General features: G+C 38.0%; 1 pseudogene; it reads left to right on the forward strand.

The window, feature by feature from the left end:
- Nucleotides 1–7,937: 7,937 nt before the first annotated feature.
- LOC105729907 (coiled-coil domain-containing protein 42-like) lies at nt 7,938–8,883 on the forward strand (annotated as a pseudogene).
- The last annotated feature ends 5,368 nt before the right edge of the window (nt 8,884–14,251 follow it).

The following is a 14,251-nucleotide window of genomic DNA, read 5'->3' on the forward strand; positions in this document are numbered from 1 at the left end:
GAAATAACTATCTTGTTTTTGATTTTACAAGCTCATAGATAAAAGGGACTTGCCTTGTCTCAGACGAGACTTGGCACTTTTGCACTTGGATACTTGGATTAATGCTGGAATTAGTTAGTTTAGACTTCCAGGTACTGTTGGAAGAGCATAATTATGTTTTGAAATGTGAGGGCATGAGATTTGGGAGGAGTTGGATCAAAATGATATGGTTTGTTCCCATCCAAATCACACAATGAATTGTAGTACCCATAATCCCTACATGCCAAGAGCAGGACCAGATTGAGGTAATGAAATCATGAGGGCAGGTTCCCCCATGGGGTTCTCATGATAATGAATGAGTCTCATGAGTTCTGATGGTTTTACAAGCAACTGACATTTCCCCTGCTAGCACTCATTCTCTCTCTTACAACCTGGTAAAGAGGTGCCTTCCACCATGATTGTAAGTTTTCTAAGGCCTCCCCAGTCATGTGGACTTGTGAGGCAATTAAACCTCTTTTCTTTATAATTTACCCAGTCTCGGGTATTACTTCACAGTGGCGTGAGAATGGACTGATACAAATAGACAATTCGGATGTATAAAAGTGTCCCCTAAACGTTGGAAAATTTTCAATTTCAACAGAGTAAGGGAAATTCTTTAAAATAGCAATTAGATACAATTAGTCAAATATTTACAAAAATTCAAACAGACTTTGTTGGTGAAACTGCAGGGAAATATTCACCATCATACATTGCTATAGAGTAAAAGGTGATTATATCCCTAATGAAAAATATTTTGTTGTGGTCTCTTGCAGGGCTTCTCAATGTCAATGTACTCTTGAGAAACTTTAAAAAGTGCATATTTTATGTCCAACTCCAAGACATTCTAATTGCTTAATGAGGTCTAGAAATAGGCATTTTTAACAATTTCTTAAGTTGCTTTTGGAACAGGTTGCCAGTGTAGCTAACTTTAGGGAATACTGCTCCATTCAGGGTTTGGCAAAAGGCAGGCACATGGGGAAAGAATGGGACACATTTATGAGGCTTAAGTGTTGCTTCTCCAAGGCCAGTTGCAAGTCAGTCCTCTAAACAATGCATGAACCTATGTCTAGAGACACCAGTGCCAGAAAGAGAGAGAGAGAGACAGAGAGAGAGAGAGAGATAGAGAGAGACAGTGAAGGTGACTGAGAGAGACAGTGAAGGTGACTGTGGGGACAGGTTGGGCTTCCTGGTGTAACTTGCTCTTTCTTCTGTCTTTAACTTTTAAATTCAGGGGTATATGTGCAAAATGTGCAAGTTTGTTACATAGGTAAACATGTATCATGGTGTTTTGCTGCACAGCTCTTCCCATCACCTACATATTAAGCTCAGCATTCATTAGCTATTCTTACTGATGCTCTCCATCCCCCCAATGCCCTCCAACAGGTCCCAGAGCATATTGCCCCCCACAATGTGTCAATGTGTTTTTAAGCATTCAGCTCCCACTTACAAGTGAAAACATGTGGTGTTTGATTTTCTGTTCCTGTGCTAGTTTGCTGAGAATGATGGCTTCACATGTGTGTCTCTGCAAAGAACATAATCTTTTTTCTTTTTATGGCTACATTGTATTCCATTCAATTATGATTCATTGTTATTGGTTTTATCTTACCATTTTCATTTTCATATTGATACCTTCTTTCTCCCTCACAGTGAGAAGCTTCATGTTCAATATATTTCATTTCAACATTAATATGTACCACGTTGATATATGTACCACATATATGAAAAGTATATGTACCACATTTTCTTTACCCTGTCAATCATTGATGGGCATTTAGGTTGATTCTAGGTCTTTGCTACTGTGAATAGTACTGCAATGAACATAGGCATTCATGTATCTTTATAATATAATGATTTGTATTTCTTTGGGTGTATACCCAGTGAATAGGTTTCTGGGTCAAATGGTATTTCTGTCTCTAGAACTTGAGGTATCATCACACTGTCTTCCACAATGGTTAAACTAAGTTACACACCCACTAAGAGTGTAAAAGCATATCTTTTTCTTTGCAACCTCACCAGCATCTATTGTTTTTTGATGTTTTTATAATAGTCATTCTGACTGGCATGAGCTGATATCTCATTGGGGTTTTGATTTGCATTTCTCTAATGACTAGTGATGATGAGCTTTCTTTCATTATGTTGGCCTCATGTACATCTTCTTTTGAGAAGTGACTGTTCATGTCCTTTTCTCACTTTTTAATGAGGTTGTTTTTATGTTTCTTATACAATTGTTTAAGTTACATGGCAGGTTTACCAAAATAATTGAAGTAAAACAAAAAACAATAAATTTACTAACCTAAAAAATTGAGTGGTGAATTAAGATAGAAGAAAAGTTTGACAGAGTGACATACTTCTGAGTATAAACTGTGTAACTTTGCCTTTGGAAGCACATTAATGTTCTAAATATTCAAAAAATAAAACTAAATAAGAAAGGATAGGAGAAGAAAACTCAAAATAAAATAAAAACAATCAATTACAATAACATTTCAAATAAATACCAATACTGGAGGGATTGACAGGGAAGGGAGTACAGGAGAAAAGAAAACAAACCTTTAATTATTTTCAATAGATTTTTTCTTAATTGTAGTATAAGCAAAGCAATTTTTAAACTATTGTGAGTATAATATTGAGCAAATATATTGATGTTGAAGGTGAAGTATATTTGTCAAAGGGTTCTCACTGTGAAAAAGAAGTTATCAGTATGAAAATGAAATGGTAAGATAAAACCAATGACAATGATTTAGAATTGAAGATATCAGTGTATAAACACATTTTGGAACTATGTGTCTTCATATTTAGACTGAATCTTAGTCAATAGATCACTAAAAGGTACAAGAACACCTTTGAAGAATGACTGTCAGAAACAAGAGAAGAAAAGGTTTGAGATTAACAAGAAGGATCGTGTTAAACCAGAGAATAAAATCTCATTGCCAAATCTGGGACGGTTTGACTACAAAAACAGTTAATTAAGATATAAATTATTCAAACTTGGGAACATCATATGTGATAATAAAAATAAATGAATGAGTGCATTAATAAAGGTGCTCTTGCTTAGTAGAATACTGAATGCCAACTGGTAAAAGTACAATGAGTCATGTGGTTGGAAAATCATTCTGTTTTGTCCATTAAAATGATAAAAATTTGTTCCAGCAATGATAATTAATAAATACTAATTATATGCAAAAATATTGATGAGTACGAGAATAATTTATCTTCTTTTTTTTTTAGACGGAGTTTCACTCTTGTTACCCAGGCTGGAGTGCAATGGCGCGATCTTGGCTCACCACAACCTCCGCCTCCTGGGTTCAGGCAATTCTCCTGCCTCAGCCTCCTGAGTAGCTGGGATTACAGGCACGCGCCACCATGCCCAGCTAATTTTTTGTATTTTTAGTAGAGACGAGGTTTCACCATGTTGACCAGGATGGCCTCGATCTCTTGACCTCGTGATCCACCCGCCTCCACCTCCCAAAGTGCTGGGATTACAGGCGTGAGCCACCGCGCCTGGCCCAATTTATGCTCTTAATGTATACTTTACAAATTATATTTATATCAGAAAATACACTAATAATATACTGGAAAAATTGAACAGCACCATTACTGAATGAGGACACCTCAATCATCAATGAGAGGGGCATATGGACATTATGTGCCTCCAGATGTGGCATTCTGTGAAGTATGTACAATCACTCATATAACACTCATCCTGAGAATACATAACTTGAATTTAAACATAAGTAAACATCAGATATAAAAATCCTGAGTGAGAGAAATGTTGAATTTTTTAAAAAAGTAAAAGCAATCTTCTAAATATCAACATTATAAAAGACAAATGAGTGTTAATATTTTTAAAAGATTTAAAAATATGATCACTAAATAGTAGATGATTTCAGAGTATATTTGAACTGAAGGAGAAATCTAAAAAACTATAAAATATATCAACATATTTTCAAATCGAGATACTAATCAGTTTTGACAACAGTATTCATAATGTTAAACATACACAATATCCCTAATCTTAGTAAGCAAACACTGAAATATCAGAGAAAACGATGAAGAAAAAGGGCAAAATATTAATAATAGCAAAGGTTAGGTAAAAGGTTTACAAATATTCTTTGTAATATTCATATTGCAACTTTACTATATATTTAAAATCAAAGGCACAATAGTGAATATCAAAATAAATTAGCAATATGATTGATTATCTGACATATGACTCATCCAATAAGTTAAAGACCTCCTAAAAAGCAATGAGCAAAAACAGAAAACAAACCATCACTACCAAAATAGCAAAAGGCTACCAAATAAAAAATAGACTAAAGCCTTGAACAAAAACTTTATAAAAAGACTATTTAAATGTTCAATAAACATATAGAAAAAGTGTTAGGTAAATAACATACAGTGACATATGCCTACATATCCACCAGAATGACTAAAGTAAATAAAACTATGAATAGCAAATGTCAGCTAAGGTGCAAAGTAACTGAAACATCCATATTCTAGTAAGGTTGTGTTAATTAATACATACATTTTGAAAAGCTGAAATTGCATATGAAAGCTGAAAAGGTGCATTTCTGTGATCTAGTACTTTCACTTGTAAGTATATATGCAACTGAAATAAATACATATTTTCACCAAGGACATGCATAAGAATGTTATTTAACTTGTTCACACTATTGCAGCAGTGAAAAACTAGAAACTACCCAAAGGTTATTCAACAACACAATGGGTATATAACTTTTGTGATATGCATTCAAGGGAATACTTACTATACAAGAATAAAATGAAGAAATCATAAATACACATAATGGTATGAATAATCATAATGGTGAAGGAAATGAGCCAGGCACCAATGTGTAAATTTCCTGTGATATAATGTACATAAAATTTTTAAAAACTGGCAAAATGAATTAATTCTGTTAGATAACAGGATAGTGGCTACCTAGAGAATAAAACGAGGCATTCTATATATACCTAGAGAATAAAACGTGGGGTTTACAGGATTTTTGGTATATTCTATTTATTTTTTTGGGTGCCTTTTAAATAGGTGTGTTCACTTTGTAAAAAGTCATCAAATTTCCTGCTTATAATCTTTCTACTTTATTACGTATATTATCATATTAGTTTGCTAGGACTGCTGCAAGGAAGTATCATAGACAAGATTAACTAAATAACAAATGTATTCTTTCACAGTTTTGGAGGCTAGAAATCCAAGATCAAGACATCAACAAGGTTAGTTTCTTCTGAGAACTCTCCTCTTCTTCGATATGGCTGACTCCTTCCTGTGTCTTCACATAGTCATCCTTATGTTTATCTGTGTCCAAATTCTCTCTTCTTGAAAAGATGCCATTTAGATTGGATTAGGACCTACCCTGATGACCTGATGATCTCATTTTAACTTAATTATCTTTTTACAAATACTATCTATAAAAGCAATCTCAGTATTGAAGGTTAGAACTTCAAAATACTACATTTTTTTGGAGTCCCAATTCAGCCCATCACAGTTACATTTCATTTAAAAAATTCTTTAACATAAAAATCACCAGGTGTCTGTATTCATTTGTTCCCTCATTGCTATAAAGAAATACTCGAGACTGGGTAATTTATATATACATTTTAAAAAGAGGTTTAGTTCACTCACAGTTCCGCAGGCTGCACAGGAGCACAGCTTGGGAGACCTCAGAAAACTTAAAATTATGGGGGAAGGTGAAGGGGAAGCAAGCATGTCTTACATGGTCAGAGAAGGAGTAAGAGAGAGAAAAGGGAAGTGCTACAAATCTTTAAACAACTGATTTCATGAGAATTCACTATCATGAGTACAGCAAGGGAAAAATCCACCCCTTTTACCAATCACCTCATAGTAAGCCCCTCCTCCAACATTGGGGATTAAAATTCAACCTGAGATTTGGGCAGAAACACAAATTCAAATCATACTGGTGTCTCTTTTTTAAAAATTTTTTATTTCTGTAGGTTTTTGGGGAACGTGGCATTTGGTTACATGAGTAAGTTCTTTAGTGGTGATTTGTGAGATTTTGGTACACACATCACCCAAGCAGTATACACTGACCCCAATTTGTAGTCTTTTATCCTACCCTTTCCCTCCAAGTCCCCAAAATTCACTGTATCACTCTTATGCCTTTGCTTTCTCAAAGCTTAGCTCCCACATATGAATGAGAACATACGATGTTAGGTTTTCCTCTCCTGAGTTACTTCACTTAGAATAACAGTCTCCAATTCAATCCAGGTTGCTGCAAATGCCATCAATTCATTCATTTTTATGGTTTAGTACTACTCCATACACACACACACAAAATGTGATATATATATATCACAATTTATACCCAGTAGTGGGATTGCTGGATCAAATGCTAGTTCTACTTTTGGTTCTTTAAGGAATTTCCACTCTGTTTTCCATAGTGGTTGTACTAGTTTACATTCCTACCAGCAGTGTAGAAGTGTTCCTTTTTCACTGCATACATGGTGACTTAAACAGCAAGTTAGGCAATCTGGGAGAATACTGTTACAGACGATGGAAACTATGAAAATATGACTAAGGCAGACCAAGTGCTGCATTTTCAAGGAAACACAAGGAGTTAGTGGTGGTTGGTTAGATGTACAATGGGGACTATGGTAAGAGATGAGACAAAAGAGGTCCAGGAGGTAACATTCTGTAGGGCTTAAAGGAAAATACATTTTTGTGTTCTAAACACTTTTCAGATCAACTGTAACACTGAAATATGATTTATTACAAGATATGTAGTGAATGGCCTCAATAGTGAAGGCAACATATTCTAGCCTGATTTGAGCCGGGTGCGGGGGCTCATGCCTGTAATCCCAGCACTTTGGGAGGTCGAGGCGGGTGGATCAGGAGGTCAAGAGATCGAGACCATCCTGGTCAACATGGTGAAACCCCGTCTCTACTAAAAATACAAAAAAAAAAAAAAAAAAAAAAAAAAAAAATTAGCTGGGCATGGTGGCGCGTGCCTGTAATCCCAGCTACTCAGGAGGCTGAGGCAGGAGAATTGCCTGAACCCAGGAGGCGGAGGTTGCGGTGAGCCGAGATCGCGCCATTGCACTCCAGCCTGGGTAACAACAGCGAAACTCTGTCTCAAAAAAAAAAAAAAAAAAAAAAAAGGCGAAGGGGCGGGCTTGCGGCGCTTGTGACATGTCCCGGCCCGAGCCCCCTAGCCCACCTCAGCCCACCACAGCCCACCGCAGCCCACAGCATCCCAACCTGCTCCCCGTCCCAGACAGAGAGGAGCGGAGAGAGCGGCGCAAACAAACAACAAAACAAACACACAAAAAACCTGGCACGTATCTCCCGCGTGGCGTGGTTTCTAACCTGGGGCCTCCGTGCGACAACGCCCTTGCCGCCGCTAAGCGCCTCCTTTCACTCTCTCCTCTTTTTCACGGCCATCCAGCCAAGGCCCAGCCCCTCCCTCACCCTCACCCACCCCTGAACCCCAGAGAGACCCCAGGAGAAGGGCGCCCACACAAGGCCCTTCCTCCACCAGATGCCCCTTTTCAGCCACACTCACCCGAAGCTTTGCCTCCTGGCTCTGGGCTCGGTCACAACCAGCATCTAACCAGGCCTGACGCCTTCCCAGAGTTCCTCAGGGCAAAGAGCAGGCGCAGAGGGCAAGACCCCAGCAAGGGGAGGACCAATGGGAGCAGGGGGCAGGGGGCAGCTCCTGAGCTCCACGTGTGGGCCACACAACCAGGCAGCCTGTTGCTAGGTAACCACATCTCCCCCCATCCTGTCTCCAGCCACCTTCTGCAGAGTCTCAAACACCGTCATCAGTGGGACTCTGAAGGCCGAAGGGAGAAGCAAGACCGCAGCCACCACCCCTGAGCCACCTGCAGCTCTGCTACCCACCATTTCACTGTGAAGAGTCAGCTGCCTGGGCCGGGAGGTCACTGCCGCCATGAGTCTGGGCATCATGGAAGAGGAAGACCTGGCAGAGTACTTCCGGCTGCAGTATGGGGAGCGGCTGCTGCAGATGCTGCAGAAGTTCCCCAATGTTCAGGGAGAATTGAAGTCGCCATCCATCCGGCTACTGGAGAAGAAAAAGGAGATGAAGATCATGCATCATGCTATGGTGCAGAAGAAGAAGATGTTTCAGCTCAGAATGGAAAGCCTGAACCTGCGCTGGGAGGAACTGGGTGTTAAGGAAGCCCAGCTGAAGGTTCACATCCAGAAGTTTGAGCAATTCATCCAGGAGAATGACCAGAAACGGATCTGAGCCATGAAGAAAGTCAACAAGGAGCGAGAACTCAGGTGTCAGCACCTGCGGGAGCTGACCAGGGGTAAGCAGGAGATGGTGGCGCTGCGGCTGGAGCACCAGCGTCTGAGCGCCAAGCTGCAGGACTACTCCATCTTCAACAAGTACCTAGAGAAAGTGGTGGAGAACTCCGAGTTCGAGGAGATCCATGAGGTGATCGCGCTACAAGACACTGGTGAGCATGCACCACGATCTCATGCAGTCTGCTCAGGAGGGGCAGGAGAAGATCGAGAGCGCCAAGGCCCGGCTGGCACGCTACATGGAAGAGGAGGATGATGAAATCCTGCAGCAAAACAATGAGCTGGCAAGGCTGCAGATGCGCTTTGACCGTGCCCGCAGCAACGTCATCATCTGGGAATCTCGCTGGGCGCACATCCAGAACACTGCAGCCAAGAAGACCCTCCTGCTTGGCACCATTAAGATGGCCACGCTGAACCTCTTCCAGATCGTGAGCAAGCAGCTGAATGAGGCGACTGAGGTAGCACTGGAGGACACACACAAGCAGCTGGACATGATCCAGCAGTTTATCCAAGACCTGTTGGACATCTGGGCAGAGGTGAAAAAGAAGGAACAGCAAGTCCGAGTCTAAGGCAGCAACCTGGTTCCAGAACGTCCTGAGACAGAGACCATGAGAGGATAAGCCGGGAACTGCAGTCCAGTCAGTTCAGCGGGGACCTACGCCCCTGTGCCTTCCTGCTGGGGAGCACCTGGCTGTTTTCCCCTTGGGCCTCACTCAATCCCTGAAAACAGTCAATGTTATAAGAAGTGTGTTCTCAAGTTCTCTCTCAAAAAAAAAAAAAAAAATTATAATTACAGTGACTCCAACACAACTGTGTCTGACCACTGACCATATTTTGCAAAATACTTGGAAAACTAAAATTAAAGAATTCGGAAAATAGTTTGCTAAAATGTTATACTTAGAATAGCTATAGATTCAGATTATTGGAAGGATACTTCACTTGAATACATACATAACCATTAAAAGATAAAGAAACACAATCCACATTTCAGGGGTGTATAGTTGTGAGGTTGCAAATCTGTGCTCCCTATAAACTGCAGAAGATGTTGCTATTGGGAGAATCTGATATTTTCGGTTGCAGAAAAACTTCCACTAGTGATGTAGCCAAATAATTAATTGGATGTGAATATGTTGCTCAAAGAGAGTTATCTGTAAAAGTCTGTATCATAAATTTTTAATATAAATTATCATAAAAGAGTCTTCTGTAGTGAGTTGTTTATAAACTGTAGGAAATAATTCCTATTCAGTTACTGTTATTAGTTTCTTTAAAATAATATTTGTTAAAATTAAGGTTTAAATATAATTTGTTTGGAATTATAGACTTCTAGAAATGGAAAAAACATTAGGAATATTCTAGTCTAGCTGTTTTATGTTCCAAATTGGGCTGAGAGGAGTTAAATGATATTCCTCAATGTTACATTAATTGACAAAAATGTTGGAACTAAAACCAAGTCTCCATAGGTTTATTCTCCTCCTTTTAAGTGGCAGTTCTAAAACCTATTTGGTCTAAGAGGAGTAGTGCATCCCTGAAACTTTCCTGCAGTGTTCACCCAAATTGAAGGTACAGTTGTGAAATAGTAACTACTATAAAAAGGAAGGAACTTGGGCAATTTGCTCTCTTCTCCAGGTAGGAACTCACAGAACAGCATATTCTCATAAAGTCCATAAAGTGAAAACAGTAGAAAGAACCAGAATTTATGTAAAGGGAAAATGTCACTAGATAGTCTCTTATAGTGTCTATTAAAGTGGTATTTTAAGAATTTTTATAGACATATTTGAATCATTACTTGCCTGAGAATATTAATTCTTTTTCAATCAACTATTAATAAAGGGGATATAGGTTAAGTTAATCATAATACAATATACAATATACAATATAGATTGTATAAATCTATGTTTTATTTAAATTGAATTAATGATTGACAAATTTATATATGCATGTAAATCATCAGGGGAAGTAAAATGCAGAATTCAGGGACTCTACACCCAAAGACTGCTTCAGTAGGCTTAGTGGTGAAGACAGAATCTTTGTATTTATCACAGTTAACTAAAATAATGCACTGGTTCCTAGACCACTCTTTCAAAAAAGCTATTACAATGCATACCAATGTCTTTAGGAACATTTTCTTATCTTTCTTCCTGGTTGTTGTTCATTGCATTTGTTTCCACTTTTGAAACTTTGCTATACTCACTGATCATAGATACACCAAACCTAACTTTCATCAATGTATTTCATTCATTATTTTTCTGTCAGTCAAAAAGTATTGCCATGTAACTTAAAATGGTCATATTTATTATTGGCACTATCTTTGATAATATGCATTATAAACTGAATATAACAATGTATACATATGTACTGTATAACATTTCTACAAAAATTAAACATCAATTTTTGTAGAAAATTTTCCATAAAAATTATAGAAATTAATCAGTTATAGAAATTAATAATATGTAGCTTTGGTTTCTTATAGAAGACTCAAAACAAATATTCATTTCCAAATTACTGGAAAGAATCCCTGGCTAATTAATTAGGTGCACTAAGTTAGACTTTCATCTAAACTATGAATGAAATCATGTATACTGGAATGTGTTTTTTTTTTTAAAAGGAGAAGATTGAACATTAACGCAATCCAGATTCTGATGCAGTAGGTTTCAGGTTAGGCATAAGATTCTGAATTTCTAACACACTCCCAACTGATAACTATATTTCTAGTCTGTGAATCATGCTTTGTACAATGATGCTTTAGAGGACATTTCTTTCATTGACATATCACAACTCTGTGTGGTGAATCTATTTTTCATGCTATATGCACAATAGTGTTCAGTGGAGTTTTGTTCCATCTACCTATCTAATTCATTGCCAGTGTGCATTGGAGATTTCTTTTGTCAGTTCCTGAAAAATGAAATTTTTTCACCATCTGAGATCACTTTTTTGTATCCACTTATACCTGAGATGCTCTGACTGTTTGTAATATTTGAGAACAAATTGCCCTAAATTGAGAATCACTTGACTCTTCAGATCACATTCAGCTTTCATTGGTGAACTTTGCAAGCTTAACTACTAAACAAATCTTTGGTGAAAAATAAGAACAAATTAAAATATTTGTTAAATTAAATGCCTCATGAAGGATTAAGAAAAATGTCAATCATTCCAGAATTGTCTGGTCGAATGGTAAAAAAAACAAAGGTTTCATATTTAATATTGTAGAGTAAAATAGTTGGAAAATATTAGAAAGGCATTGTGATTTACTCAATTAAAAGGAAAAAAATAAAAGAATATAGAGAATTATCCTTATGAACATCCTAAAATGTGAATTAAAACCTCTCAAATATTTAAGAATGTTTCTAGAAATCTTAAAAAATATGCAAGTACCACCATGGTGATAAAGTCAGGATATTATGCCATCTTTCTAGTTTAGCTTAGAAATCTGACTTAATGTGTTGATTCTAACGTGATTATTCCACTTCCTGCTGTTTCCTGCATTCTAAAGCGGAAATAACCTTATAACATGCCATTCTATGCAACAAAAGAAAGGAAAGACACACACATGAAGGAAACAAAATTATTTTCTGGTCAGTTTGTCCCCCAACCCTATGTGAACTATCTCAGAATATAAAACAAATCGATTTCCATCTTCAGGAAGAGAAAATTTCTACTAAAATCTGTATCCTACCTATTATGGATTTCTGGAACCCAGAGTTTATCTCTACAATTGAACACTAACTGAAGATTGAAAAGTAGGTGCGATTGGAAGGCGGGTGATTTCTGCATTTCCAACCGAGGTATCCTGTTTATCTCACTCGGACTCGTTAGGCAGTAGGTGCAGCCCACGGAGGACGAGCAGAAGCAGGGTGGTTGTCACCTCACCCGGAAAGCACAAGGAGCAGAGGGCCTCCCTTTCCTAGCCAAAAGAAGCCTTGAGAGACTGTGTCATCCGGCCTAGATACTACACATTTCCCACAATTTTTGCAATCTACAGACTAGGGGATTCTCTTGTGTGCCTACACCACCTGGGCCCTGGTTTCAAGCATGAAACTAGGCAGCTGTTTGAGGAGACACCAAGGTAGCTTCAGGAGTTTTTGGGTTTATTTTTTTCATACCCTAGTGACACCTGGAACCCCAGCAAGACAGAACCATTCACTCCCCTGGAAAGGGGGCTCTTTTGAGAAGTGTCTATATCATTTGCCCACTTTTTGAAGGATGAGCTAAGAGGTTTTATTATAGACTTACAGGGGAGAGAGTCCAGTGGTGGCAGACTAGACTAGTAAAATGATCCAGTGGCTGTGCTCCAGACAAGATATCCACCTTCCTACCATGCAGTGTCAGTGGGCTGATAACGATATCCACCTGGCAACCTCTATCCAATGCAAAACTCAGTGCCCCAATATCCTCTATTGGCTGTGTTCTAAGAGATGGGACAGGGGCTCAAATGTTTCTTGTACACAAGGAACAAATTTCCATATTGGCCACCTCCAAATTTCCTACCTCAGAACACATACTCAGAAGTTTCTGCCATACAGGGTCATTCTAAGAGTATGCTATCAGATGTAAATTATTGGTATCAAATGTTTTTACCCTATATTACCACAATCCAAACACCTCCCATCAAGCCCCACCTCCAACATTGGGGATCACATTTTAACATGAGATTTAGAGTGAATGAAACAACGAAACCATATCAATATAATCATAGAAAGATCATTACATTTTCTGAGGCTGAAACTTTCAGTTATGCTTTAAACTATGTCAAAATGTATTAAGACATGCAAAACCTTGTTTTAAAAATTATGGTCTATTAATCATTGTTATAAATCATGAAATTGATCTTTAAAAATAGATTCTTGTGTCCATACTGTTTTTTTCTTCCTTAGTCTCACTGAAGTAGACTCCTTTGAATAGCTCTCTTGAATATCTTTATAACAAGTATTGAGTCTTTACACACTACACACCAAATCTTGAGAAAATTCTGACAATTCTTTCCCAGCTTTTCACAAAATAATTCCTCACAAGAAAGATTGCTTTCCAGGAAACATAAGGCAAAGTTTAAACATGATGAAAGAGATTATTGATCAATGAAGTTTGAAGAGTGTACAAAAGAAAAAAAAGGCAAGCATAATATTTCTTATTCTTATCCAAGGCTCTTCACCCACCTGGCCTTAACTCATAAACAAGATGCAAAATTTACCTTAACAATATCTTAGATTTCTAATGACAGAATGCATTACATTTTTTGGAACATGATAGAATAAGATACTACGCTGAATAAATTGACTAGCTTTTATAGACTTGACTAAGACTAGCATAGCTGAAAACTGAGATAAAAAAAGTATCAGTACCCTACATTCTGAGTTCAGAGAACAGCAAGCTGTGAGATCAGAGCCTGATGAGAAGCACTATTTTAGCAGGAGTGTGATTGCATTTCTATCCCACTTGCCTTTTCCAATTTAAGAGAACTACAGTTGGGATATAGGGACACTGGTAGTCTTTTAAAGAAGGAAAGATCATGAAAATAAGTTATACCATTTCTCTTTTCTCTCAAGAAACGGTTATTGACTGATTCTCATTACCAATACGTCATTAGGTGGTCACTGGTGAATTGCTTGCAATTTTTGTGGGTGTCTATGAGGCAGGGCTAATTGTTTACTTCCCCGTAGGATATCTACTTGGCCATTGGGCTTAGACTTGCACTTACGATACTAAGTTGGAATGGGATCAGGGTGAGCTACAAAGGACTGAGGAAAAGATTGTATGGTTAGGCTGAGATTAGGTAGGGAAAACTCTCAAATATCTGTTTCTGAAAGGCTGCAGAAAATGGATTTTACCCTTGCCTAGTTAGAATTGTAAAGGATATATGGGACTGGTGCTCATATATTTGCTGGGACTACCAGTGTGAGATTCACAGTTCCGGGCATATTAAGAATGTGCCATCAGTCCCTC

This window comes from Aotus nancymaae, unplaced genomic scaffold, assembly GCF_030222135.1.
Source record: "Aotus nancymaae isolate 86718 unplaced genomic scaffold, 86718_ANA_hifiasm-v0.15.2.pri h1tg000062l, whole genome shotgun sequence".
In the NCBI taxonomy this organism is placed as follows: domain Eukaryota; kingdom Metazoa; phylum Chordata; class Mammalia; order Primates; family Aotidae; genus Aotus; species Aotus nancymaae.